The following is a 27963-nucleotide window of genomic DNA, read 5'->3' as shown; positions in this document are numbered from 1 at the left end:
GGTTAATGATACCCGTAAATATGCTCCTCGCACGTACTACTTTTTGTTTCGTTGCATCGTTCCATGGAATTCTTAGCGATACCCCAAAACCACTGTCACGTTCGAAGATACCTTCGAATAAAAATCATTTTTACGATTCGTTACGAGAATCATTAATAAGAGATGAGAAAGAGGAGGAGAATTAAAAACGAATTATTTTCGATCAAAGTATACAAATATTGCAGACCTGTATAAATATATGTATGTACGTGTATACAAAGTGAAAATAATGATATCGATAAAGTATCGATCGAAAGATCCAACCAGATAATTTTCACACGAGTTGAAATGTTCGAATTGACAGAACGTTATTCGACCTCGAACTCCTGATCGACTATGTCCCGCTAGATCTCAACGATCGCTACGCTTTATTCTCAGTTCGTTCGACTTGACAGGTGCGTATCGAATCGGTCGATGATGTTTTTTGAAAAGCAAAAGAAACGACGCGGCGCTTAGAGGATAAGGATAATTCAGCTTACGTAACGATTATCACGAGTATCTAAGAGTAGCGCCAGCATAAGACGAAGGTTGATTGACCTAAGAAAGATCAATTTCTTTACGATGCATGCAAAATCGATCGCAATAATTTTTTTACGTTTAACGCGACGTATATTTTTTTTTTAATTACTATTTCTTTTTTTTTTTGCAAAATCAAGAACCCATATTTCATTAATCGAATCGATAGCCATTCGATGTAATTATAAAAGAAGTGGCTCGCATAAGATCTCGTTAATCGATTTTGACGTCGTACGATTGTGATAGATAGCATGATTGTGACCGAGAAAGTAGCGATATCCATATGAATAATTGCATAGAAAGCGATAGGTGGGACGAAAGAAATGGTATATCTAATTATATTGTTAATAGTCCTTTTTTTGAAAGTTACAGAACATCGAAGATACAAATCTCAAAGATAGTTTCTCACGAAGTTTCCGAAAAAATCCTAGTCGCACTTCTTCACGGTTTCTAACATCGAGGTGAATCGTTTCGATCCGCGTTTTTTTTTTCTTCTTCTTCTTCTGTGTTGTTCTTTTTTATATATACAAAGAAGAGAAACCTACCGGAAACTGAATAATTCAAGAAGGATCAAGATCGACACGCGTAACTCTTGCTTACCTTTAAATAAAATAAGCGATAACACAGAAATTATACGTAAGATCTTTTAAAAACGTCGATCGACTAAGTATATTTTCTTTAGAAGGGAGAGTAACGTTTGGTCTTCGACCTTATCTATCGATGATAATCGTCGAAGTTGTTGGGAGGTCAGAGGTCATCTTAGACGCGACGCGAATAATACCCAAGCATTCGACCAAGTTGGACTTCCCGAATGCAGATTGCAAGTCTCATAATAATAGCCGATCGTAATAATAAATGTCATAGACCGTAGGTAAGATCTAGAAAGTGTGTCAACAATTTTTACGAGACTCGCACGAACGAACGAACCGAACGTACGAACCAAACGAACGAACGAACGATCGTGAGACTTTCGAAAGTCAAGGTCAATGTTACGCGATCACAATGATCTACGCCTCGAGTTAAGAATAGAATAAAAAGATGAAGCGAAAGACGTGATTATAAGAAAAAAAAATAATAATAATAATACAAAAATTTTAAAAAATAAAAATGAAATAATAAAAAATTCAATAAATAAAAAAAAAGAAAAAGCGAAAGGATTATAATTACGTTAGGCGCGTTCGATCGTAGAGAAAGAGGGATCGCCATCGTTAAGCTGTCATCCGATAATCGATTGCTTCCGTAAAATCATCGAGAACGTACCGCCGAGTACGATGTCACGTGCGCTGATAGTTTTCGCAAGACGGCAGGCTCTTATTACACGCTCAATGTCGATTTTATGGGATCGACCTCTTCGACAAAATTTTTAATTTTTGCGCTACATTTCTTTCTCATTCCTTTTCGATCTTATCTCGATCAATAATACGTTCTTTCCCTCTCTCTCTCTCTCTCTCTCTCTCTCTCTCTCTCTCTCTACCTCTCTCTTTCTCTTTCTCCTTCTCTCTTTCGTTTCAAGTAGTATACCTATGTATACTTACTTTCAATCCCTGCAACGAGCCCAATTAAATTCAAGGAGGAGGAAGAGAAGGTTGAATTTCGAGCGAAAAGTCACGGTGGAAAGTCACACTGGTTGCGTTTTCTTGGTAAACAAGCGGCCTATCTCTTGGTAGGTCGAGACGTGCGCGTTTCGAATTCCAGGCCTTGCACTGGAAGGAAATTCTTCGGTGCCCCTTATCGGGCCCAAGGATGTCGGTAGGTAAACGGCATGGGATGAGTTTCACTCGTTGCGACCTTTCAGCCTTTTCATTTACCCGCGATAATGTTCCGGCCTTAACCCTTTGACTCGCCTCCTTTTTTTACAACTCCCATCGTCTACTTCTTCTTCTTCTTCTTCTTTTTCTTCTTCTTAGTAATTAAGAATTCACGCACGCGAGAACTAACCATTTTTTATTATGTATGTTAAGGATACACACGCACACACGTACATATCTATAATTAAGAACGAATTTTTAAGATCACGATTTTTGTATATATATTAAAAAAAATAAGAAAAAAGAAAAAAAAAAGAAAGAGAGAAAAAAATAAGAGAAAAAATGTTAAACGAATCGGAAATGATCGACGATTCAGGATGGACGCTCGGTAAAAAGAAATTTTCAAGTTCTCCGAACGATTTTATCGTATTATCGCGTTCCTTCGGAGTAAATAATATTATCGAGGAACGAAGAGCTAGAAGAGTCATTTGCGAGAATCGTTCGAAGTGCGCAAAGATCGCTAAGAAATTCTCTCCTTGGTGTCTTTCTCGTCCTCTCTTATCGGGTCCAAGGATGTCAAGAACGGGTGTTGCCAGATGAGTTTTATTCGCGAGGCATCTGGGTCAGCCGCGTTCGTACAGTACAGAAACGTTCTCCTCCTCCTCCTCTTCCATCGTTGTCATCGTCATCATCATCATCATCATCATCATCATCATCGTCGTCATCATCATCATCATCATCATCATCATCATCATCATCATCATCATCATCATCATAATCATAATGATCATCGTCATCGTCATCGTCATCATCGTGGTCGTGGTCATGATCGTCATCGCGGCGCACCCATTAACTTCTCTCTTGCGCTTGTTCGAGAGCGCAGGTGTTGCGCATGTGCGACGCAAACCAAGCGGAGAATTCAATCGACCGAGAGAGTCCGATTCCAAACTCCTTTCTACTCCTCGATCTAAGCCGCGAGAGCTTGCCTGACCCTAAACGTAAAGATACATCGAAAGTCTTTCAGCGATCTTTTATCGTCGTTTTTCCAAGAAAATCCAAATAAGGAAGCCGAAGAAACTCGAATCTTTTCCGGAAAAGAAAGAGACGTAAATCGTAGTCTATAGGGATTTTACATAGGTTTAAGAAAAAAAGAAAGAAAGAAAGAAAGAAAGAAAGAAAGAAAGAAAGGAAGATACGCGCGCGCGTACGCACACAACTATGATCCATAACGTGTAATTTTTTTCTTTTAGAAATATGAAGATTACTCTGGACAGATAAATTGGAATCGTGTCTGCAAAGGTAGACGAACGATCGGAGTTACTATGTTTTACGGTAAACGCTCTGATCGTGTATTAGAAAGAAAGATAGAGAGAAAGAGAGAGAGAGAGAAAAAGATACAGAGAGGGGAGAAAGAAAGGAGGAGAAAGAGAAAGGAAACGAGGAGAGGGCGAAGAGAAAAACGGAAAAGATCGGGGTGCACCAGCGCCATTAGAAATCATCGCCTGCGCTCGAGGAATTTCAGAATGCGGAAGGAAAGCCGCGATGTGGGGGAGAGGGACAGAAAGAAACAGAGAGAGAGAGAGAGAGAGAGAGAGAGAGAGAGAGAGAGAGAGAAAGAGAGATCGATAAAGGGAAAGAGGGAGAAATGGAGAGAGGGAGGGAGGGATGAAGAGAATCGGAGAGGGATATAGTTAGTAACCGGAGAACCCACTCGTTCGTTTCAATTCTCCGGCCGTGCACCGATGCGGCTGTTGATGGTCGATCGTGCTTTTTCTTTTAGCTCGTTTCTCGAGCGAACCTCTCTACGTAGTACCTACATATGTATCTATCTATCTATATATATACATGTGTGTGTGTATGTGTACATGTGCGTGTATTTACCTTGGAGATACATACACGTATGAAATCTACTAACACAGCATTACTCGTTAGCTGGACCATGCATGCGTACTCTATTACTACTTATGCTATCCATCGTCCTACCTAACGTCCGTTTCTACTTCGCAGCTCGCTCGAAATTTCTTTGCTCTCTATTTTTTTCATTTATCTATTCGTCGACCTCTCTCTAGCAATAGGACATCGAACAGCTGTTTCGTATATCTCGAAAAAAATGTCGCTGTAGCGGTCGCGGTTACGGTCACTGTCGCTATTGTTGTTGTCGTTCTTCTTTTTATTATTATTATTCTTATTATATCGCGAGAATTATTTTTCGAGTCCCGATCGTAAAGTTCTTATCGTAAAGAATATGTTTGACCGTTTTACGTTTTGCAAAGTAGGTGTATACCGTAAATGTTTCGAAGATGTTCCGATATCAAAGACGATTTGATTGATGGTTTAACATTCGCTCGAATTAGATCGCTTTTTCAGAGAAATTGGAAAGTCAGAATGACGTTCAACGTTTTCACCGTGACAAAGAAGAGCACATCGTAGTCGTCGTTAAAGTTAGACGACGTCGTTGAGATAGAAATGCGGCAGAGGATACTCCGGAGACGGCGAGGCGGCGAACAGGGTAACGGTTCGCAATCGAGGATCGAAGATCCTAATCGAATAATTGCCAGGAACGAACCGCGAGAGAAGTTCTCTTCTCTTTCTCTATTATCAACTTTAGCGATAACCAACACGTGGGATAATCGAGTTCGAATATAATGATATATGTACCATGAAAAGGTCTTCTCGCGATTAAGAATTCCGTGCTCGTTGTCAACCGGTGGGGGTTACATCGGAAGATGCCGCCGCTTAGCGAGAAATTAACGAGTTACCCGCTCCAGGCGATCCTTCAACACAGCGCGAGCTCGACTCTTACAAAGCTCGTGCGTGCGACCTCGACAAAAAGTCCTTTTCGCTTCGTACCGATCTCGATGGCGTCGATGAAACAACGTTAAATGATAATGACTTGGTCGGCGAACGCGAGCCGCATAAACGATTCGATTCTCTCGCGGTGTATAATCGATGTGTGTTCTCGAAAAAGAGAGAAAGAGAGAGAGAGAGAGAGAGAGAGATAAAACGAAGAAAATCGAGTGAAACGATTCGGTATACTTCGAATCGATTGTTTGCTCTTTTGAAGAGTAGGGAGATTTTTCAAAAAAAAAAAAAAAAAAAAGAAAGAAAAAAGAAAAATGATAAGTAAGGAGAGAAAAAGGAAAATGAAAGAAAGCTTACTATGAAAAGGATAATCGCGAATCGTTTCGTAGACGTCCCGTTCTGCGAATTTATTACACGGAAGAGAAGAGATCGCACGGAGTAGCTACGCTATTCGTAGTGATTTTTCAAATATCCCTCTCTTTTATCGAATCTACCCTTTCCTCCGTCGTATTACATACACTTCTACTTCTACTTCTTCTTCTTCTTCTTCTTCTTCTACTAGTACTAGTAGTAATACTAATACTAATACTACTACTTTTTTTCTTCTTCTTTTTCTTTCTCTCCCTGCCACGCCGAAGCAAGAAGATATTTATCTCCGCGAGATTTATCGTTTCTTCTTTCGCGAGACACGCGCATACGCGCACGCGCATCTGCGACTAGTAAGTATCGTACGTACGAGTCACCTCGCATCGCCGTCTTATTTTTGCAGTCGCAAAAAAATATATGTCCGACCCCTAAAACCTGTAATACCCGCGTAATTTTCAGTGATTGATTTGCTTCGAAAGTGTCGACTCCGAATATAACGAATAAAATACGAATCTCTTGATAGTCCTTCATTCAAGAACAATACAAAAATTGACGATTTGTACTCGTTTGAAATAAGAGGTCGAACAGTTAAGTCCTTTTATCACTGGAAATGATAAATCGTTTAAATGATGATCGAGCGAACGATTAGACGAAACAAAAAAAAAAAAAAGAAGAAATCAGAATTTAATATTTTTTCATTCTACCGCGATAAAATAAAAAAAGGTATACTTAATTTTTATTTGACCGAAACGAGAGCGCACAGTTAGGCCCTTTTATCACTGAACGATGAACGTGCGAAGGATTAAAAGAAAAAAAGAAGAAAGAAAGAAAAAGAAAAAAAAAGAAGAGACTAAACACTTAATATTTTTTTGATTCGAGGATTATGAAAAATAATATGGTTCGTATTTGGTCGAAACGAGAGCGTACAGTTAAGTCCTTTTATCACCGAAGATGGCAAACTTCGGTCTGAACGATGAACGGGCGAGTAACTAAAAAGAAGAAAGAGAAAGAGAGAGGGAGTAACGATGGTACACCGTTGTAAGTACGTAATCACGTAGGTATTGTGCTAACTCACAAATAATGAAAGCCGGGAGCGCAACACCCGTGAATCCTATGCCTTCTAGCCGGCGAGCAGCATATTCCTTTTCCTCTCTCGCGTGCTCACGTGCGATCCGACTCTCTAGCGAGAGTGAGAAGGACGTACCGAAGAAGAAAAGAGAACGAAAGAAAGAGAGACAGAGAGATTGAGAGAGAAAAAGAAAGAGAGAGAAGAGAAACGAGGCACTCGCGAAGAACTGCGCGGCTTATGCGAGTTGGGTCCGCAAAGGTATGCGCCACTGCAAACAAGCCATAATGCTCGCACCTAAGGCCGCCCTCTACAGGCCCTTTCATAAATAATTTCCATCGATCGATTATCCTAAAGATTCTATATATAGATTTGCGCGTGTGCGTATATATATATATATATATATGTGTGTATATATATGTATATATATAGATATTTTAGTTTCCAAAGAGATACCTCGAATGAAAGAATATTTCAATGACACAAATTTCTCCGAGACGAAACAATCCTAGTCGTAAAGTCTCACGGATAAAATACGATCTCTCGGTCTTTCTCTTTCGAACGATCAATCCTATTGTCGACGGACAAGATAACTAAGTATATTCGGAAATGATGTTTCCGTTCCGTTTTAACGGGCAACGCAGTAAAAAAAAATCTTCGTTGGTAACGAGTAAAAGAGAAAACAAAGAAAACTGAAGGGAATCGAAATCTTCGATGTTTTCAAGATATTTCTAATCGCATGAAGAATTTATTATTTGACTATTATTATTATTATTATTATTATTATTATTATTATTATTATTTTTATTGCTATTGGCTTAAACTCGTTCGTTCGTAAGTAAGTAAGTATCTGCTATCTCTATTCTCGGAAAAGGAAAGGGAGAGAGACAGAGAGAAAGAGAGAAAGAGACACACACAATCGAAAAGGAGAGCGAACGAGATTGGCTCGCTTCGAAACTCTGGAAAAGTGCATCGAAAGATTCTCACGGCTCGAAAGAGCGAATTCCTGCTATCGCTTGGCCGTTAACGGCGGCCTGTCTCGGGGTTTGATTGTCCCGCCTGTTCTACCGCGAACTCTCTTCTGTTATGGCCAAATGCTTGGCATAACTCCCTCCTTCTCCTTCTCCTCGATCCTTTAAGGACGAGATACTCTTCTTCGTTCCTTCTCGCTGTGGACTTCGTAGTATCGCGATGAAAGCTCGTCATACTGCCGCGAGTTCTTGCGTTTTATTGCGATATACGTTCGCCTTCTATTACGTTGCCTCGCCTCGAGAAAAACTCTACGTATATATATTCTACGTATGTATCTATCTATATATGTATGTACGTACGTACGTGTGTTAGATACATACGTACACGCACGTTCCTAAACTATTTCAAAGTCGAATGGTTTCTTTCCAAGTGAAACAAGACGAAATATGGAAGAAAACGTTTTTAACTTTATTCGCGACTCGACTCGTCGAAAATTGACGAAAGATATTAATAAGCTTCGTACGTTCCCTTTTCCTTTTTCTCTTCCTCTTCCTCCTCCTCGTCCTTCTTCTTCTTCTTCTTCTTCTTCTTCTTCTTCTTCTTCTTCATTAATTAAGAATTTCCCGCATAACGGATAGGTTCGCATTCATTGTTTATTATTTTAAGCACGCATGATAGAAAGGATTCGTGCCACTTCTCATTCGGACGCTTCGTTTCTTCGGCTATATCAGGCGCGTGGGTCGATTCCTATCGTCGTGAAAAAGTGAAAGTATCGTCGTCGTCGTCGTCGTCGTCGTCGTCGTCGTCGTCGTTGTCGTTGTCGTCGTCGTCATCGTAGTCATCGTAGTCATCGTCGTCGAATTTGTCGACGAATAATATTGGAAGTAAAACGAGTAGTCGAGAGTTATCGAAACCTTGGAAGACGCTTGATCTTCTTCGAGTGATATAAAAAAATCTAAATTTAGATTACAGATAAACGCGAGACGTCAAATTTCATAGCGTTAAATAACGAATACTTTTCGATCGTAAAAGAAATTGCTAGAGGATAATATTTCAACGATTTATGATATAATAAAGAGAGAGGGATATATGTATTTGGAGAGAGAGAGAGAGAGAGAGAGAGAGAGAGAGAGAGAGAGAGAGAAAAGATGCACGTATATCGTCGAATGTCTATAATTCTAGTAAAAGTATAAAAACCGATAAAAAAAAAAAAAAAATAAAGAATAAAATGTGTAGAGTTAGTGATTTCTTGTCGATGGATCGAAAGTAAGCGAGAGTGAAAGTGACTTATGCAAAAGCGATAAGAGGAAGAACACGTTTATTACTCTTTCCGTTGAGTGGACACATTCTTTTTTTTAATCGACGATTAGAAAGAACGTCTAACGCCCGTTAAATACCCCTATTCTTCGAATATCTTCGACGTTGAAGGAAATTACCAAGTGTTTTAGCATAACTAAATGGTTGGTAGCTTAGGCTTCTCTTACGTCATTAAACGAGAAGAATTATCTATCTGTATATCGTTAAATTAATACATTGACCGATATAAATAAAATGAGATCGTTAACGGAATGATCTTTGCGTGATTAATCGTTTTATCCTAAATCATCTTCTATGAATTATGAATGATTCTTTCTAAAGATAAATCGTTTATCACGCACGACCTATCACTTTCTTAGACGAGACGAGCTTAGTGATATTCGCGGGAAAATTCGAAATCTCGTTCGCTCGAAGTCTATCGAGCAAACAACCGAATACCAAAGTTCTTACGTGCGATATTGCATAGAGCCGGTCTCTCTCACAGACACAGATACACACACATATATGTATACACGGTGGTCAGCGAAGTGTGGCAGAAATAGCATTACGCAGTAGGTATGGAAGCACGTAAACGCGTTGCATTTGTATCTCGCGAATACGGTATATGTACGTACGTATGTATGTATGTATATATGTGTATATATGTATGTATGTTAGTATGTACGTAGAAATGTATGTAGAAATGTATGTAGAAGGCGAAGTATACGCCCAATGTAACTGTATACCTTGGTCATAGATGTTAATCTGCCACATAATTGCGCCGATCTGGCCGCTTATTTATTGGCCTGTTTCTAGCAGCCGGCGGTTCAACGATTTTCAACGTTCCTACTCGGTTATTGCTTTACGAACGGTCGCTCCAACTAATCGGTGGAAGCCACGATCTCTCCTCCTCTCTTCGCTCAAGCTCGTTACCAAGATCGAAGGGAATCGTTAAAACGCGTGCTTTCGTTCTTCGTAGGGGGAAAAAAAAAAAAAAAAAAAACTGTGTCCATCACAAAAAAAGAAACCAAAACGAAACAAAGTTAAAGAAAAGAAATTACGAACAAGAACATTCGATACATTTGATCGATCGAATCATTTCGACTCCGAGAGAAATATAAATCCATCGTTAATTGAAAAGAAAAAAAAAAAAAAAAAGAACCGTTCAATCCTTTGGAGGAGAGTAGTATCGATCCGAAAAGTCAATCGTATTTAAAGTTTAAATCGATTTATAATTGGAACCTTATCGAATGGCCCATTTCTCTGACCCGGTAGCTCGATAATCTGTCGCGTTATCGTGACTTATAAGAACCGACCGGTCTTAATCTTTCGTGTCTTCGGAGTTCGATAATCGATTATTATTAAATCTCGTTGGAACCGATCGAGAAGAAGGGACGAGATCGAGCGGGACCTCGAGAGATCGAGAGAAAAAGAAAGATAAAAGGAAGGAAGGAAGAAAGGAAGGAAGGAAGATAGGTAGGTAGGTAGGTAGGTAGGAAGAAAAGGGTTTCTCTTCTCGAGCGGCACGGCAGTCCCGCTCTTTTATTCACTCGGCACGCGCTGATGACTACTTTGGTCATAAATTAAATTGCCTCGTCGTAGACGGCAGAAGGAGAAGGAGAGAGAGAAAGAGAGAGGAAGAGAGAGAGAGAGAGAAAAGATCCTTGAAGATTCTCGGCTGCATATATCAGAGCGCAGCTGCGTCGACCTCTCCGGGCGAGTAAATCAGTTTTATCGCAGGGATGCGAGTCGAATGTGAAAGAATGAAGAAAAAAAGAAAGGAATAAGAAGAAGAGGAGCAGGGAAGGGTTTAGGAAGGAGAGAGGAGGAGAGAAGGAGGAATTGGGGAAGGAGGGAGGGAGGGAATGGACAAAAAGAGGCGGACGGACGTAAAGAGTTACGTGTGTATCCAATAAGGAGAATACCTGCCCACCTGTATGCGCTCCTTGCCGCGTGCGTTTCTATTACATTATGGGTTATATATGGCGTCAAAGGTCACTTCTGTATTTAATAAGTAAACGTCGAGGGTCGAAAACATGAAATAATTCTCGAGCTTGCCGTCGAGCCGCGTGAGCGAAAGTGTAAGCAAGTCGCGTGTTCTATCGACGATAGGTCGTAAGGGTAAATATTTGCTCGCGCTGAAGATAAAGAGAAAGAGAGAAAGAAACGATCCTTAATTACACGCACGTGGGACGAAGAGATACGAGAAAATGATCAAGGATTCAATCTCGTTAACGAGATTTATTTCGCTATCGTCTCGTCGATCGATATTTCTTACCAATTTTTTTCTTCCTTCTCGTAGTAGATAAAAAGATAAAGAAAGAAAAAGTATTGTTTAACTATCGTCGTTATTAAAATATCTTTTTTGCAATGCGCTTTATCTAATGAATAATGTAACAACGCATAAGAACGAGCTTTAAGAACGACGTTTTTAAAGAGTCGTCGAAGAGAGTAGCGTTAAATTCTTCTAACTACAAATTTTCCACTCTTCTTTTTTATTATTATTTTTATTATTATTATTGTTATTGTTATTGTTATTGTTATTATTCTTTCTATCTTTATTTTTCTCTCATCTTATCCCCCATCTATATCGCATAGTCTTTACTTTATAACTAGGATACGCAACGATTTCAATAAGGATTATGCGTATCGCACATACGTGTAAGAGGGAGTTTCTCGGCATTAAAAGAATTTACATATCAGTTGGGATTACTTCTACGAGCGTGTTTGAACGAAAAAGAAAGAGAAAAAGAGCCAGAATACGTGTGTGAGAGAGAAAGAGATGCGACAGCTTTATTCGCACGGGTCTTAAGCTTTCACTGGTACCACAAACGAAAACACTAATCTGATATAGGGAGTATTTACACGTGCGATTTCTCAACGATCCTCCTCCACCTCCTCCTCCTCCTCCTCCTTCTCCTCTTTCTTCTTCTTCTTCTTCTTCTTCTTCTTCTTCTTCTTCTTAACGAAATCGTAAAATTGTAATCGTAAAATCCTTCGTCTCTAACTCATACCTCGAGGTAAACGATAAGTTACTTAACATAATGAAAAAAATTCAACGATACGATTATCGTGCACGCAAAAGCTCGTAACGAAGGGATAAACAATTTTTTTTTAAGTCAAGTCCTTATTCCACACACACACACACACATTATCCCTTTTTGACATTTTGATAAACTTATCGGCGACAATGCGCGTGTATCAATGTCTATTACCAACACGCGAACGTAAACTTTTACCTTCTATAATCGAATTTTTGTTCATGTTATTAGATGCACTAAAATTATATTAATGTAATAATTATACTATATTAATGTTAAAAATAATATAGACATGTATGTAACATAAAAGTAATTACACGAGCTAAAAATAATATGGAGTGTTATGGAGGGTTGAAAAAAAAAAAAAGGAAAAAGGAAACGAAAAAAAATAAATAAGGTAAGGTCGATCCTAACTAAAACAGAAAAATCTCAAGAACGTTCCGAGTTACAGGTTGGCTGGCGCTAGTTGGCCTAGTAATTAACCCTTTCGATCGGTAACACGAACTCCTTCGATCTCCGTTAAGATTCTTGAATTCGACTTACGTGACCCAGCGCAACACGTTCGCGTGTTAAACCTCGTTCTCGCGGACTTCGTTACAGGTTCTAAGTACCGGCTTGTCTAATCTCCAAGCACCCTCATTGGTGGTCGGATAGCAACGCCTAAGGCACTTGCCGCGGCATGTTTCTTCGCTCGCTTAGGAATTTCAAGCCTTTCGATATAATCTCGAGAATGAAAAATCGGCCGATTCAATGCAATATAATCTTCCATGAACCACGGCCACCTTATATTCCTTTTTCCAGTCGCAATTTATCACGAACTTTAGCTATTCCTTGTGTACGACCGCATGTCTATGTAGATGTAAATGTAAATTTATAGTATATATAAGAGTAATAGTACTACTACTACTACTATTGCTATTATTTGTTGTTGTTATTCTTATTGGTGGTGGTGATGGTGGTGGTATTAAATGGAGAAAGAATATGACGCCTTTGTACGTACGAACAGAAAGCAAATAATATAAAAAGAGAGAGAGAGAAAAAAAAGAAAAAAAATAATTGTTGGAGGCATCGTCCATCTCTGATGTTGGTTTGAAGAGACACGTAAAAGTCAAGGTTATTTGTTATTGATGTCCTTGCAACAAATAGGACCACTTGAAGCGAATCGTTCAAAGCGCAAACAGGATCGTACCTACAGCTGCACGGATCGTGCCTTATCGTGTTCCGCATAAGTAACTAAATAAGATGTAGCTCTTTCTTTTTCTCTTTCTCTCTCTCTCTCTCTCTCTCCCTCTCTAATGAAACTTTAACCTTCGCTTTACTTCGAGGTCATGCCTTCTTTTTTATGTTTACCTTCCTCCTTCTACAGCGTGAAATGTAAACTGACGAAATGTGTACTTAATTAACTCGCGTATTTACCCGTTGCGAACACGTAGAAACTATATCGTCAATATGCTTATTGATATTATTGCACATTCGCTCGACTTCCTTATTTGCGTTATTTCCTTGCGCTTACTTTACGCTTATTTCGCATTTACTTTGCGCTTACCTTACACCATTATTCTGCAGATACCTTATACCATTTCAAATATTTTTACATTCTAATATTCTAATATTAAATATTGTAACTAATAAGTAATATATATTATATATATATATCTTCCCTAAAATTAAAAAAAAAAAATAAAGTTACTCATTAAATGATTTAATCGATCATATAATTAGAATAAAAGATCGATGGATATTAATAAACGATTATACTTAAATGTATACGAAAGTATAAATAAATTAAATCGTTCTACGATTAAATAATAAATTGTTACGACAGGTAGGAAGATTTCTCGTACGTATATCGAACGATATCTCGTTAAAAGACTTTCCATTCTATTTTCTCGTGACAACGTAGCAGTCCTCTTACGAGTATTACCTGATCATATGGTGCTCTCGAGTCTGAACGATTCGCTTCTTGTATACGTATATATCTATGAACATAAAAGCATAAATAAGAGAGACCGCGTAAATGCGCTGCGTATACACGTAATATGCAACTTGACACAATACACCCTAGACATTATATGCGAGCTTCCTCGTAACTGTAAATAAGGATGGCCTCGACTCTTACCGCTAAGTAGACGATAATCAAACTAGAAACTTCAATTGATGCTACAATTCTTCTCCAATTACTGAAAATATAATTAACACGTTGATAACTCTTACCAGAGATAAGAAAAACATAGAATAAATCATAATTTTTACAGGAAATTTTACTCTCGTCGGCAAGTATACTTTTAACATTCTAAACGTCATAAAAACATTCAACTAAACAAAACAATTTTTCTAATCTATCGCAAATATAATTAATATATCGATAATAATTTCTTCATAAAAAAAAAAAAAAAATAGAAAAATATTCGTTGACATACATTTTACATCAAACTTTACTCTTTCTAAATTTTCCTTCCACGTATCAAGAATATAATGAATACATTAACGACTGCTTGTAGATAAAATATACCGAAAAAAAAAAAGAAGAAGAAAAAAAGAAATTAATAGCCGTATCTCTTATATTAAATTTTATTAGCAATTTTTCTAAATGCTATAAAAGCGATCTTAAAAACGTACAAAGACGTATGTACACGGTGAAAGATACGGATCTAATTCGAAACGCAATATGAATACCTAAATAAAAATATGAGGCCCAACTTTCGCGATCCGCCTTGTTTACTTACGATCGTAAAACACGTGAGAAGATATAAATTCCATTCTACTTTCCTCATGAATTTCTAATCCCATTACTTAACACGTCTTAATAAAGAGCCACTGAAACGTCTCGGAGATGTCTATCAAATTTTCCGATCTCCCTTCTCTATTACCTCATTTTAAACGTATTTATTTATTTCTCTTTCTCTTTCTCTCTTTTTCTCTATTTCTTCGTTAAAAAGATTTTCGAATTTCTTTTCATACCGAAGAAAAAAAGAAACTGAGAATTCGATAATTGAGAAAGAGAGAAGGAAATAAGCGGAACGAAGGAAAGAAGGAGAGGAGGGAGGGAGATAACTAGAGAGGAGATTTTCTCGAGTTCAGTCGCTTGGACGGTCCAGTTCCTCCGAGAACGGAAACTAGGCGAAATACTTCTCACACGCTTGCATACGTCAAATATACTTCTCTTATGCAGTACCAACTCGAACAAGTATAGAAACTTTCCAACCGAGACATAACGTGTCCGTCTATCTCTCTCTCTCTCGCTCTCTCTCTCTCTCTCTCTCTCTCTCTCTCTCTCTCTCTCTCTCTCTCTCTCTCTCTCTCTGTCTCTTTCTCTTACAAATGGGCGTATCTCAACACTTCGCACTTCGAACGAGAAAGTCCTTGGCGGACTTCCATTATAAACTTTAATAGTATCGGCGTTGGCTTTCTTCTTAATTGTGACCCAGATCGTCGATGACCGGAGGGTAGAATTGAGACAGAACGAAAACGAGAAAGAGAAGAGAGAAGAGAGAAGAAGCCGAGAACGAATCGTCCCCCGAGAAAGGAATGAGAAACAAAAATTTTATACGAATGCTGTAAGACGATGAGTAAGCTCGTTCGTTGAGACGATGAGAAAACAAGAAGGTATACACCTTTCAACGAGATCCCGATTATCGTTATTATTATTTTATTCCAGATGTTCTGCTTTTAATTAAAATCCTCACGGAGGAGCTCGTGAACCTTTTTTAACGAGATGCGAGAGAGATTAGAATAAGAAGGAGAAGAAGAAAACAAATATGATGCAACTACGCGGAGAAATATGTCTAATTATTTTTAACACCTCGTCTAATGTACTTATCTGATGGATAAGTAAAAAAAAAAAAAAAAAAAACAGAGGAAAAAAGAATAAAAAATAAAGAAACAACAACGTAGCAATTCATTTCGCGCCGATAAAAATTGAACGAGTATTCGCGTTAAAAAAGAAAAATGGAAAGAAAAAGATAGATAGATAGATAGATAAATAAATAAATAAATAAATTACAGATTCGATCACTGTTTTCGATTATCATTTAAGAAGAAACGAGTCTTCTCCGTCCTCCCAAAAAGGTAACGATCCTTGTGTCACCTGTCCCTCGCGAGAACACGAAAACGTCGTTCGAAAGTTGCACAGCAGCTTTTCCTTCCGCCTGTTTCTCCCCTTTTTCTCGCTGCTCTTCTTTTTTTTGTCTTTTTCTTTTTCTTCATTTCATTTCTTTTCTTTTCTTTTCTTTTCTCGATATCACTGACCATTTGGGTTTAAAGCAAGAACTCGTTTCCCTTTTTCTCTTTCCCTATGTCTTATCTCTCGTCGAATTAGAGAGGCATTCGAACGTGATTGCTTTGAGAGATCATCGATTATCGTCGAACGATGATCTACTTTCTCCTTGCATGCGCAAGGTCGTCTCTTATTATTATTATTCACGTCTTATTATTATTCGCCGTCCCGATAAATCATGCGTCTTCTAAAAAGAAACGTTACGCATAGGTGAAAAGTCGAGGGAAAAGAGGGAAAGGAAAGAGTAAACATATAGAAAAAGAGAGACGGATAGACAAAAAGAAAGAGAGATAGAGAGAGAAAAGTACGCACTGTTACAATGCCATGGCAGGTCCGTTCTCAAGGAAGTTGGCAGGCTTCGTCGTGAGACCTTGCCTCGTTAATTAAAACCTAAACCCCGAGCGAAAGCTTAGTTATTCCGTGAAGCCTCGAATTATAACGCCCCTCCTACCAACCCGACAGATATTTCGCAGTAAATTCATCGTCGAAAGTGCATACCGACTTACCACCGCATTTTACTCTTGCCATCTTGTGAGAAGTTTTAAAGACGTTTTAAATCTATGAATTCTTCGAAACGTTGAACGCTTTGAAAATGACTAGCGTCTATGCGTTCGCGCACTAGCAGAAACGATCTGTTAACAACGCAAATCTCTTGGCTACGTAAGTAAGTAAGTAAGTAATAACAATGTCGGAGGCCGAAGGAGAATATTCTCTTCTGTTTTTATTTTTTTTTTTGTTTTTCTTATCACCTTCGGTCTATCTCGTCAATGAACAATAACGAAAACGATTACGTAATTTTATCGCTCGTCTGATCGAAGCTCCTAAGTTTGTTTTCTCTCTTTCTCTCTCTTTCTCTTGTACAAAGTGATAAATTTAAAGAACAAAGAATTTAACCAACGGAAAACGATCTAACCAACGTCACGATGAGAAATTCGATATGACGAGGAACGTTTTAATAGTTACAATAATCCGCTCGGTACTACCAAGTATCGGAATCGAGAATGGCCGATCGCAGGCCAAGGACACGGTCTCACGGATTCGATACGATTCAACTCGACCCACCTCACTTTCCTTTTCTTTGGCTTATCGCTCTCGTTCAACTGGAGAACAACGTTCCTCCTCCTCCTCCTCCTCCTCCTCCTCCTTTTCGTCCTCGTTCTCGTCCTCGTCCTCGTCCTCGTCCTCTTCCTCCACGCTGTCTACCTTCTTCCTCTTGTTCAATGGAATCACTAAATTCTTTTTCGCGAACCGGAGAAGAGAGGGAGTACGTACTCGCGCTTCGCTCGACACATTGAGACTGATCGTGAATTATCATTTATGAATAATACAAACTACGACGTATCACCTTACATAGGTCGAGTCGATCGATATCGTCCTTTCAAGTTTACAAACAATAATCGAGCACGAGGAAAACATTGTTACGCGACGATCGTAACGCGGATCAATATCATTCTTTGTTGTGTTTTCACTTCATGTGTTTCCTCTTTTTTTGTTTTTCTTTTTTTTTCTTTCAACGTCGCGACGAACGATTCCAATCGCATTTTTTAACATCATCAAAGATTACGCCGTCGTTTCGCGAAATTCAATTTCATACGAGAGCACATAGATACTTTCAGTTTATTACGAAATGTTCGGTTATACTCGCTCGAGAAACAATCGCTCGTACTCGATATCGCAATCAGCTTCCTTTCAAAACTTAGACGATGTTCGGCAACGTTTTCGAGAATGGAAACGTATTTCGCACCCACGCTATTATCCACGGATGAACAAATACATGGACGAGTTGACCGTTTACGCACTTCTCCTCCTCCTCCTCCTATCGAATCACTTTCGCTTTTGTTCCCTTTGCATTCCGTGAATGGCTCGCAAGATAGGAGGATGATTCACTACGTTTAGAAGAAGAAGAGTATTATAGCTCTTTTGATTCGACAAAAAATACGATTGTATGTCTCTATAGAAGGTCTAGGGTCTCTTCGAATCGTTCTCAAATGGAAGAACGATAAATTACGTTAAAAATGGAAAATCGAATTCTTTCGTCTTGGATAGGACCGAATGGTTCCCGTCTTTTGCAAGGGGCGCTCATACTTAAAGATGAGGACGAGCAAATAAGATTTCATTATTGCAAAAGGCAATTAATTTCACTTTTAACTGCTTATTATGCGTATAATTGGCAATTACTTAGAGATTTAAACTGCCGGTAATACGGCTTATACCGATCACGTTGCTTATACGTACCAACTTATACGATACATACCTACGTATTTACGTCGGGCACGGCATTAATTGTTCCCTGCATTTTATTGCATACCCGTTCACCTATCGTTTCTTGCTCGTAATATGTTTGCCTACGTGCTATGTAGTATTTATCTTATAACGTCTATTGCCTTTGCACGCGTTTCGGAAGGAAAACGAAAGGATATTCCCGTCCTCGCTAACTAATTACGATTCAATTATTTCTAAACTCTATGCCGCATGAGAGAGGAGAAAAGAAGAAGGTGACTCAGTGGAGAAATGAGTCGAGTAAATCGGAAGGAAGATCGAGAAAGGGGGTAGTAAGAAAAATGGAGAAGACGGAGAAGACGTTGGACCGAACTCATTTGGATCGAATCGTTCACGTACCAATAAAGATCGCTAAGATAAGCACGAGGATAAAGAAGAAAAAAAGAGAACAAGAAGGAGGAGGTGGAGGTGGACGTGGATGCTTAAAGAGGAAGACGAGCGACTCACTTTCGCTTTGTCCGTCGTGACCCGAGACTCGATCTCTCGTGTCGGCACATTCCGCGAATGGCGGTACAAGAGGACAACTCAAACAAGACGAACCGGTCCAGATTTTCACATGAAGGCCCAATTCTAAGATCTTTGTTCTTATCCTTTCTCGTTGATTCTTTTCCATCGAAAATAATATCTATCGCGTTCTCTTTTTTATCTCGATCGTACGATAAAATAATTGATATAAAAATTAAATAACAAAAGAAAGAGAAAACAATGTTCATCGATCATTGTTTACAATTTCGAGATGATCCTCGATCTATGCTTTACGTTAATTGCGACGAGACAGTTAGATTGAAAATCTAATTCTAATTATAAGATTTTTATCCTTATCTTTTTCTTATTGGCTTCGACGTTTTAATCAAATATTATACTCATCATTTATTTTTTGTATGTGTGTCGTTAATCACGTCGTTTTTAATACGGTAACAGTATAATGAAACTAGGAATTAAAAAGAAAAGTCTAGTTTTTATTAAGATCACCTGAAAGATCTCCGAACTATGCTACGTTAACCGTGATAAGATAATTAGGTTGAAAGTTATCCAAGAGACCGAAGGAATCTCGCTCTTTATCGCCGGGAGCGCTCATTAAATCACTTATAGACTAGCTGGATATATCTAGTGAATTTCCTGGCGTAGCCATGAATTCACGAGAACCCATGGGAATTCATAGCTATCTATGGAAAAGATTGCCGCTACCAGTTGCCACGATAGTATGGTAAGCCATAGTGGATGTTTTATTTCCTATTTTCCAACCCTTGAGTCTTCTGAATAATAAATCTAAAACCGTGTAATCTAAAATAATACTTCCTTCAAGATAACGATTATCGTTCGTCACAATTAAACGCACTTATGCCGTCGATATGATCGTAACGAGTACGGAGATATATAGATTCATATCGATTAATTAATATTCTATCTTAAATTGATTTCATTAAGAAAAGTTGATCAAGAAGAAAAAACAGAAGGAAAAAAAAAAAAGGATCAAGGCCTATCTCAATCCAGCTTATAGATACGACAAATCCTACGCAAGATCGTTCCTCGCAAGGTCCTTTTAAGAATCGATCGAACATTCTTTGCTTTATAGAATCGACGTTCCATCTATACTTTCCCTGGCATACATTCATACGTACGTGTGTGTCTAGATATATATATATATATATATACACACACGCATATATGTACGTATCTAGACACGTAGGAAGAAACGATAGCACACGAATAAACGAGGAAAAAAAGGGGAGAAAAAATGAAAGATATTCAAGAGAGAAGGAGAGGGAGAGAAAGAGAGAGAAAATGGAAGGCGTAACGCGTTCGTCAAGTAAGTATGTAAAAGTAAACTTGGCATTCCGAGCACGTGGTCCGTGGAGCACAGGAGGAAGGCATATATTTATCTGGCACACGTATAATACGAAACGAGTCGCCGCGATTAGAATCCCACAAAAACGCCTTGCAGAAGCCGTTCACGCGTGCTAGTCACGTATATACATACATACATACATATATATATATATATATATATATATACACGCACAGAAAGATATCTTTCGAACGTGTATTAGTCAGTTAGACTCACGCAAAGATCGGAACGATCATATATCGAGGTATGTATATAACTCGTGCCGTTGATCAGGGATGCGATCAGGATCAAGATCATTTTCTAAGATAAGCTACGAAATTTTTTTTTATTCGCGCATCCCTGAACACACGTATCACGCGAGAGTATGCGAATTGCGTTACAAACTTGATACGCATATTTTATTAAAGAAGAATGTAAAACCTAGTGATTTCGACTCGATGATCGATTCAATTCAATTTTCCTTAGAGTCTCATTTAATTATAAACATTTCTCTGTCTCTGTCTCTCTCTCTCTCTCTCTCTCTCTTTCTTTCTTTCAATCAATATTTAAACTTGTAACGATATTATATTGCAATAAAAAAAAATGAATAGATAAAAAATAAGAAAAGAAAATAATAAAAATGAAAGATGGAGAATCAAACGTTAGTGGTAACGAGACCGAAGAGCTTTTTAAAACTTTACGATTATTATTATTAACTCCTTCCAAATTATTTTCGATCGTATCAAATAGTTTCTCGTTAGTTCAATATTTTATGGCCCAATAAATGCATGACGATATATATTTATATAGCTTATTTACAATTAGAGCGAGCAACTCGAGATACCTAAGTATATACGTATATACGTATATAGACACATAGGACTCGCTTGTGAACGAAATGTAATGTCGAGTTGGACTGGACGTAGGACCGCAAAGGGTTAAAAATAAAAAACGAGAATAAGAGTAGGTACCGACCGTGTGATCTATACGTTATAATGATTGACAAAAAAGAAAATCATGAAACCTAGGAAATTCGATCTCTGTCGTTAGAATAATACTATGAAAAAACTCGGTGAAAAGCTTCGAGCATTATCTCTCTCTCTCTCTCTCTCTTTCTTTCTCTTTTTGGAGATCTGTTCAAGACAGGTAGAAATAGAACATGGGCAACGTTGTTGGTGTGCTGTCGTTGTTGTCGTCGTCGTCGTCGTCGTCGTCGTCATCGTTGTTGTTACCGCAAGACTCACCGACAGAAATGGTTGCTGCGGACGGTCTCGAAGAAATCTTACACGCGTATACTCGCCGTAATTATATGTGCGTACCAACGGCCAACAACGTAACGTGCCGCGAGTGAAACGAGCCTTAAGTACCGAGGGTAAATAGCCGTGAGACGTACACGCGATATATGCTGTTGCTGCTGCTGCTGCTGCTGTTGCTGCTACTTCTGTTGTTGCTGTTGCTGTTACTGTTGTTGCAGCTTTCTAAGAGACGTTGTACGTACTTACATACTTAGATACGTGCTCACATTCAGTTCGTTATTTCGTTTATATACGTGCATATATATATATATATATATATATATATAATTATTTCATTGATTCTATTAAAAATAAAGAAAAAAGGAGAGTGAGAGAAAAGAAAATTTTTACGCAATTTTTGTAAATGACAATTAAAAAAAAATTTCCCATGTGGGTGGAATTTAATTCCGAATTTATAAGTAAACGTATGCTGTCAATTTTTCGGATATTTTCAAAACCGGTTCTTCTCAATAATTTCAAAAGTCTATCTTTCTCTCTCTCTCTCTCTCTCTCTCTTTCTTTCTGTCTTTTCTTCTTCCTCTTTCTCTTCCTCTTTCCCTCTTTCTCTTTCTCTCTTATTCTTATGGAGAAACGTTGGCGAGAATATATCGCGAGCATACGTGCGAGCGTATATGACAGAGTTATTATATTCGCATCCTCGTTACAGTGGCTACATACCAAAGCGTTATCCTGGCGAAGGGCGACGTACTAGAAATCGTGCCGCTTGCATGCCACCTTCGTTTAATGACCAACCGTATTCTTCCTTAGCCTTAACATCGTTCCTACTATCATCCAACTTCTCTTCCTGTTTCTCCATTTGACAGAACATATGGGAATAAAAAAATAAATACAAAAAGAAGACAATTATGATAACAGTAATAATAAAAAAATATTTAAAAAAAAGAAACAAGTTGAAGAAAAATAAAAAGCAAGAAACGAAGAAAAAAAAACTATTCAAAAAAAAAAAAAGGAAAGAAAAAAGAAATTGAAAAGAAATAAATAAATGAATAAAAAAGAAACGATAAGAAGTTTGAGAAAGAGAGATGGCATACGTGTAATACAGTAAGAGACGGACCTCGTAAAACGAAAACTTCTCGTTCGGTATATAGGCATCGGCTTGGATGTTACGCAACCACTGGTGGAATAATAAAGGCCGACCTTGCAAAAAGAGGCCTGCTGGAATGCAGATCCTTTCAAAGGATAATCATTTCTCGGGAATACACCGTAATACCGGTATTCAGGGTTCGATGCATATTGCATGGAAAGCCGTTCCGAACGGTCTTAATATATAGCTCGTGTAGCATCGCTCGTCAACGATCGACAAGAAAAAAAATCTTTTCGAACGGCCATTACGTTCTATAGAAGTTGTTGCGTTGTTCGAACGATTCGCTTCCTAGTTCGTACATAGATACGTTACGATAACCGATCGTTCGCGAGATAATACCTTAATCTATCGGCCTAATCGAATCTTTCGTCGACGTAGGTAGGTAGGTAGGTAGGTAGGTAGGTAGGTAGGTAGGTAGGTAGGTAGGTAGGTAGGTAGGTAGGTAGGTAGGTAGGTAGGTGGAAAATATATATACAGATGTATAATACATAGAGAAATACACGTAAGCTTCGCCGTACATTACCTATTTGCATAAATCAAGCAAATTCTTTTCCTGTCTTTCCAAGGATCCGTCATCTTAGCCGACTTTCTCTAACGTAAACACACATCACCGGCCGAACAACGTTTGATTTCCCTCGGCTAAGAATCTTCCGAACTTAAACATTTCAAACAGGTAGGTATGAAGAAGAAAATACGTAGATACATACATACGTACATACATACATAGCTATCGCGTAATGCCATTTACGAACGAAGAAATCTATTTGTCGAATATAACCGCTTTCGTAAAGAATGATCGTAGGTATGTATGTATTTATCTCTTCCTCGTGATCATTCACCTCAAAGTAAAACGTCGTAACTTGTACACGCGAATAAAAGTAAATAAAGCTATGCGTACGCGACGGATAAGGATCGATTCGAGCCGGAGGGACGCGAGATTATAAAGTCTGCGAACGGATTGAGAGAAATAAAGGGGGAGAGAAGAAAAGACTGCCTTCGCTCGTAAAGCGGAGTTCGACAGGTTAAACGGGACTTCCGCGATGCGATGCGACGCGACGATCTCCGCTCGTGTTCCGCTCGAACGTCTCGCGCTGTTATCATCGAAGGCCTACTCCGATCCCGAGGCTGAAAGCTATCCCGCGGAAACACGAAGAGGAAGGAGAAGAAGAAGAAGAAGAAGAAGAAGAAGAAGAAGAAGAGGAAGAAAAAGAAGAAGAAGAAGAAGCTACTCTCTGTGTGTCCGAGAGAGTAAGAGAAGGAGAGAGAGGGCAGGTGGAGAATACGAGCGAAAGATGAACGGGACCGTGGTGTGTTGCTGTTGCTGCTGTTGCTGCTGTTGCTGATGCTGCTGTTGCTGGTGGTGCTGCTGCCGTTGCTCTTGTTGCCCCTGGCTAAGGCGAGTCTCCTCCTCGAGAGGAGAGGAATGTTCGTGAAAGTCTCGAGCCATTGAGCACGACGAACGAGTCACTATCGTTCGCCATTCGTGCGGTCCTTATCGTCGGCTCTCGAACATTAGGTAAGACTTTATGGTGGTCCGAGCACACGCCAAGGTCTCGTTTCCGCGTACGAAGGTTATTGCTCGTTTCTCTCTCTCCATCTCCATCACTATCTCTATCGTTCTCTCTCTCTCTCTCTCTCTCTCTCTCTCTCTCTCTCTCTCTCTCTCTCTCTCTCTCTCTCTCTCTCTCTCTCTCTCTATCTCTTTTCTTTCCCTTGCCCCTTTTATTCGCTCTTTCCTCGTCCGATTAATTTAGCAAAGAAACTAATTTTACAATTACACGAGCCAAGATACGTGCCCTTTGTTCGCGATATCCTCGTCACCTTTTTCGTCGTCCCACGAGAGAGAAATCGATATTATAGACTCAGCACGAAGTCTTGTCGATTGCTCGTGATCGTCGACTAGCGCGAGCAAGACCATCTCGACCATTGGAATTCCATGAGAAAAACTGGAATATCTGAATAGTAAATGAGAGACGAACCGCGCGTAAAGGATTATAGCTGAATAAACGTCAGTCAATCTCTCTCTCTCTCTTTCTCTCTCTGTCTCTCTCTCTCTCTCTTTCTCCTTCTGCATATCCTTGATCCTTTTGCATATTCCGAGCGATGAAGTACGGTCGACTGATCTCTACGAAGGTCGCAAGACCAGATCGCATTTTCCAGAAAACTATCGAACGTTGACCTCGATATGATAAATTATAAAATACGAAAAACGTATCTACAAACGTGTGGATACGATATATAACAAAATAAAAAAGTTTATATACGAATGACAAAAAAAAAGAAAAAAAAAAGAATTACTTTCTTATCCTTTGTTTTCTTTTTTCTTCCTATTTATCTTTCCTTTCTTTTTCCTCTTTTACTTTTCTACCCTCGTTAAAGAAGAATGAAGAAGACTAGGAAGTAAATAAAAAATAAAGAGTATTACGTGGGTTATTGGCTTATTCTTTAGATTAGATCTAACCACTTTGCGACTAATTAACATTTATAACTAAAGTAAATAGATGTAGATCATTAGCCAGGGTGCTCGTATAAATATCTAATGTATGCGCGTTAGAAGAGTACCTTCTCCGATTGGCATGAGTTATTTGAAAAGAAACGGGAACGTTTATTACGCAGCTAATATAGAAAGACATAAAAAAAGAGAGAAAGAAAAAGAAAGAAAAAGGAAGAAATAGAATGAGAAAAAGAGAAAGAAAGAGAGAGAGAGAGAGAGAGGACTCTCGTTTATAGATAAGGCAATCTGTGCCAGACAGACAAAACGATCTTACGTCGTAACCTCGACGATATGCGGTAAGCATCCGTGAGAGGCCACACGTTCCCTGTGAACGTCGAGTAACAGCTGTTCGCGCGAAAAACTCTCTCGAGAGAGAACTTCGTTGAAATCTCCTCCTCCTTCTCCTTCTCTTCCAAGGAGGAGGAGGAATTATAATAAGCAGTGGCAGTGCCGTTGCCACTGGACGAACGCTTTCTCCGTGGCCAGTGTGTGACCCACGATGACATCCTTTCGATTCTACTTCGTTTCTTGTCTTTAATCTTAAAAAAAAAAAATATTTTTTTCTCGTTCTTTGCTCCATCGAAAATCACGCGGCAAATTTCAAAGTCACGTATTGGTACTTTTTTTTTCTTTTTTTTTCCTTTTTTTTTTTTTTTTTTTTTGTTAAAGCATTCCTAATTTATTTTTTCGCTCGCTACAGTATCACCAGTTCATATCCGAAAGATTAGATTTTATAATTACAAATTATACTTGGTGTATAGTATAATTGATATATCGTAGCCATAGTTTAATATATATCGTAATATTAGCATTTAATTATTTCGAAAAAATTTACTGTAAATTTTTCATTATGCATATATAAAATATTTTGTTTAGAATACCATGAAAAATTAGATTATAAAGGGTTAACCGATTTACGTAGAGATTCTTTTTTTTCCCTATGCAAATTCACAGGTGAATGACAAACGAGTCTCGCACGGTCGATCATAAATACATACATACATACATACAGTCATACATACATGCATACATGCATACATGCTTGCATGCATGCATGCATGCATATATACACAATACAACGGTGAAAAAGAAATAGCGATTCTTCTTCTAATGAAATGCTTTCCGGGAGCTCGACGTAAAAACCGAATATGCCATTGCTGATCGGCGAAGTATGGAAAATGACCGACGAAAAGAGAGAAAGAAAAAGAGAATGAAAGAATAAAAGAGAGACAGAAAAAGAGAGAAAGAGAGAGACCCTTCACGTTCGCGGAACGTTAACGTGCCGTGACGTTGCCCCGTTAGACACACTCCGGCCAAACTCAGCCCGCACTTTAACTCGGATCGTGAACTTTCTTCTTTCCCGCTCTTTTGTATCTCGAACGGATTCTCACCGTAACAATCCCGATCTTCTACGAGAATTATATCTTTTCTCTCTTTTTCTCCTTCCTTCTTTGCATTTTCTTTTCTCCCTTTCTATCTCACTCTCTCACCCTCTTGCTCTGACGACTCTTCATCTTTAAAGAAAATTTACAAAGGGGGTTGTCACGTTAAATACAATCTTATTCTCTTTCTCAAAACTATGATAATATCGGGGTTTATTAATATGTCATATGTTTGAATTTTTTATATTTTATATTGAAATAAATAATATTGTGTATGGATCTAATATACTATTTTATAATATTGCATTAGATCGCATTTATTAGGATAGTTTATAAGTTGGCGAATGTTAAAGTTGATCAATCAATAATTTCATAATTTTCTATCAAAAATGACTAGTTTTTTTATATAAAATACTACAAATATCGACGCGTTATTTATTGATCAGTCAAATATTGTAATATTTTATATGTATATTAGATACTTCATAGCGAGATTGATCTTTCTAATAAAATTCAAACAAATATAAAAATAATCGATTAACAGATACTAGCAAAACATGATCACAGTATCGATAATATCAATGTTTCTTTTTTCTCTTTTAGTTAACCTTTGCTTCTCTTGCTCGAGAAACATAGAAACAATGCACTCGAAATAACGAATAACTCTCATATCTGAGATAGAATTAGACATTTATAGGAAAGGTGTGCCGGTCACGCACAAAAGAGATTCAACTCTTCTCCCTCTCTTACTTCTTACCCCTCTCTCCTTACCTTTCTTTCTTTCTTTCTACTAGCGAGAAAGAAATTTTTCAAACGTCCATCTCTCCGTCTCTACGTCGAGAAAGCCATAACATCTTTTTCCCTCGGCAGTCGTAAAAATCGCGCATTGTGTTTGGCTGCAAGCGGAAAGATGCCCGTTTCCATCGGCATTGTTTTCTGCTTCCGAGGATCGTTCGCCGCTTAGGGGATCCTCTCTCAAGATGTTCTCTCGAAAAAAGAGAGAGAGGGATAAAAAAAAAAAGGGACGAAGAGTGAGATATTTTTCATCGATCGAACTTACAAGCTTAAAGATTATCTGAATGCTACGACTTCCGGAATAGTTAAATAAAAATAATAACAATAAGTACAAGCTACATCAAAAGTTTCAAAGTTAACCAAAAGTTTATCGGATAATTTAAAAAACTGATTACTCTTCTTCTAAAAACTTTTCAGGCTTGCATTGTAATTTTACGATGTAAACTGGTAAGTTTACGATCTAAAAAAAAAAAAGAAGAAGAAGAAAAAGAAAAAAGAAAAATATTAGCCTGAAGAATCTCGTAAAAGGAGTAAAAAGAATTTTTTAAATTACCTACGAACTTGTGGCGCATTAAAACTCTTTCGGTCTATCCTATTATCACACATAGGTATGTATATATATATATATATATATATATATATATATATATAATTCGCTCGAA

The 27963-nt window shown here is 38.3% G+C and overlaps 1 protein-coding gene across 4 annotated transcripts in view; it reads right to left on the bottom strand.

The window, feature by feature from the left end:
* The window catches only part of LOC122630653, a 50262-nt gene that overhangs the window by 19565 nt on the left and 2734 nt on the right, over window positions 1-27963 (bottom strand). The window contains exon 1 of one of the 4 annotated variants that reach the window (XM_043815398.1): window positions 17185-17256. The exons of the other annotated variants lie outside the window; for them this stretch is intronic. The gene's annotated coding sequence lies outside the window, so the exon portion shown is untranslated. Of the gene's footprint in view, window positions 1-17184; window positions 17257-27963 lie in introns of those variants that run through there. 4 annotated transcript variants of the gene reach the window in all.

This window comes from Vespula pensylvanica, chromosome 7 (assembly GCF_014466175.1).
Source record: "Vespula pensylvanica isolate Volc-1 chromosome 7, ASM1446617v1, whole genome shotgun sequence".
Lineage (NCBI taxonomy): Eukaryota > Metazoa > Arthropoda > Insecta > Hymenoptera > Vespidae > Vespula > Vespula pensylvanica.
Note: the sequence above shows the minus strand (reverse complement) of the source record. Positions and strands in the feature narration are given on the sequence as shown.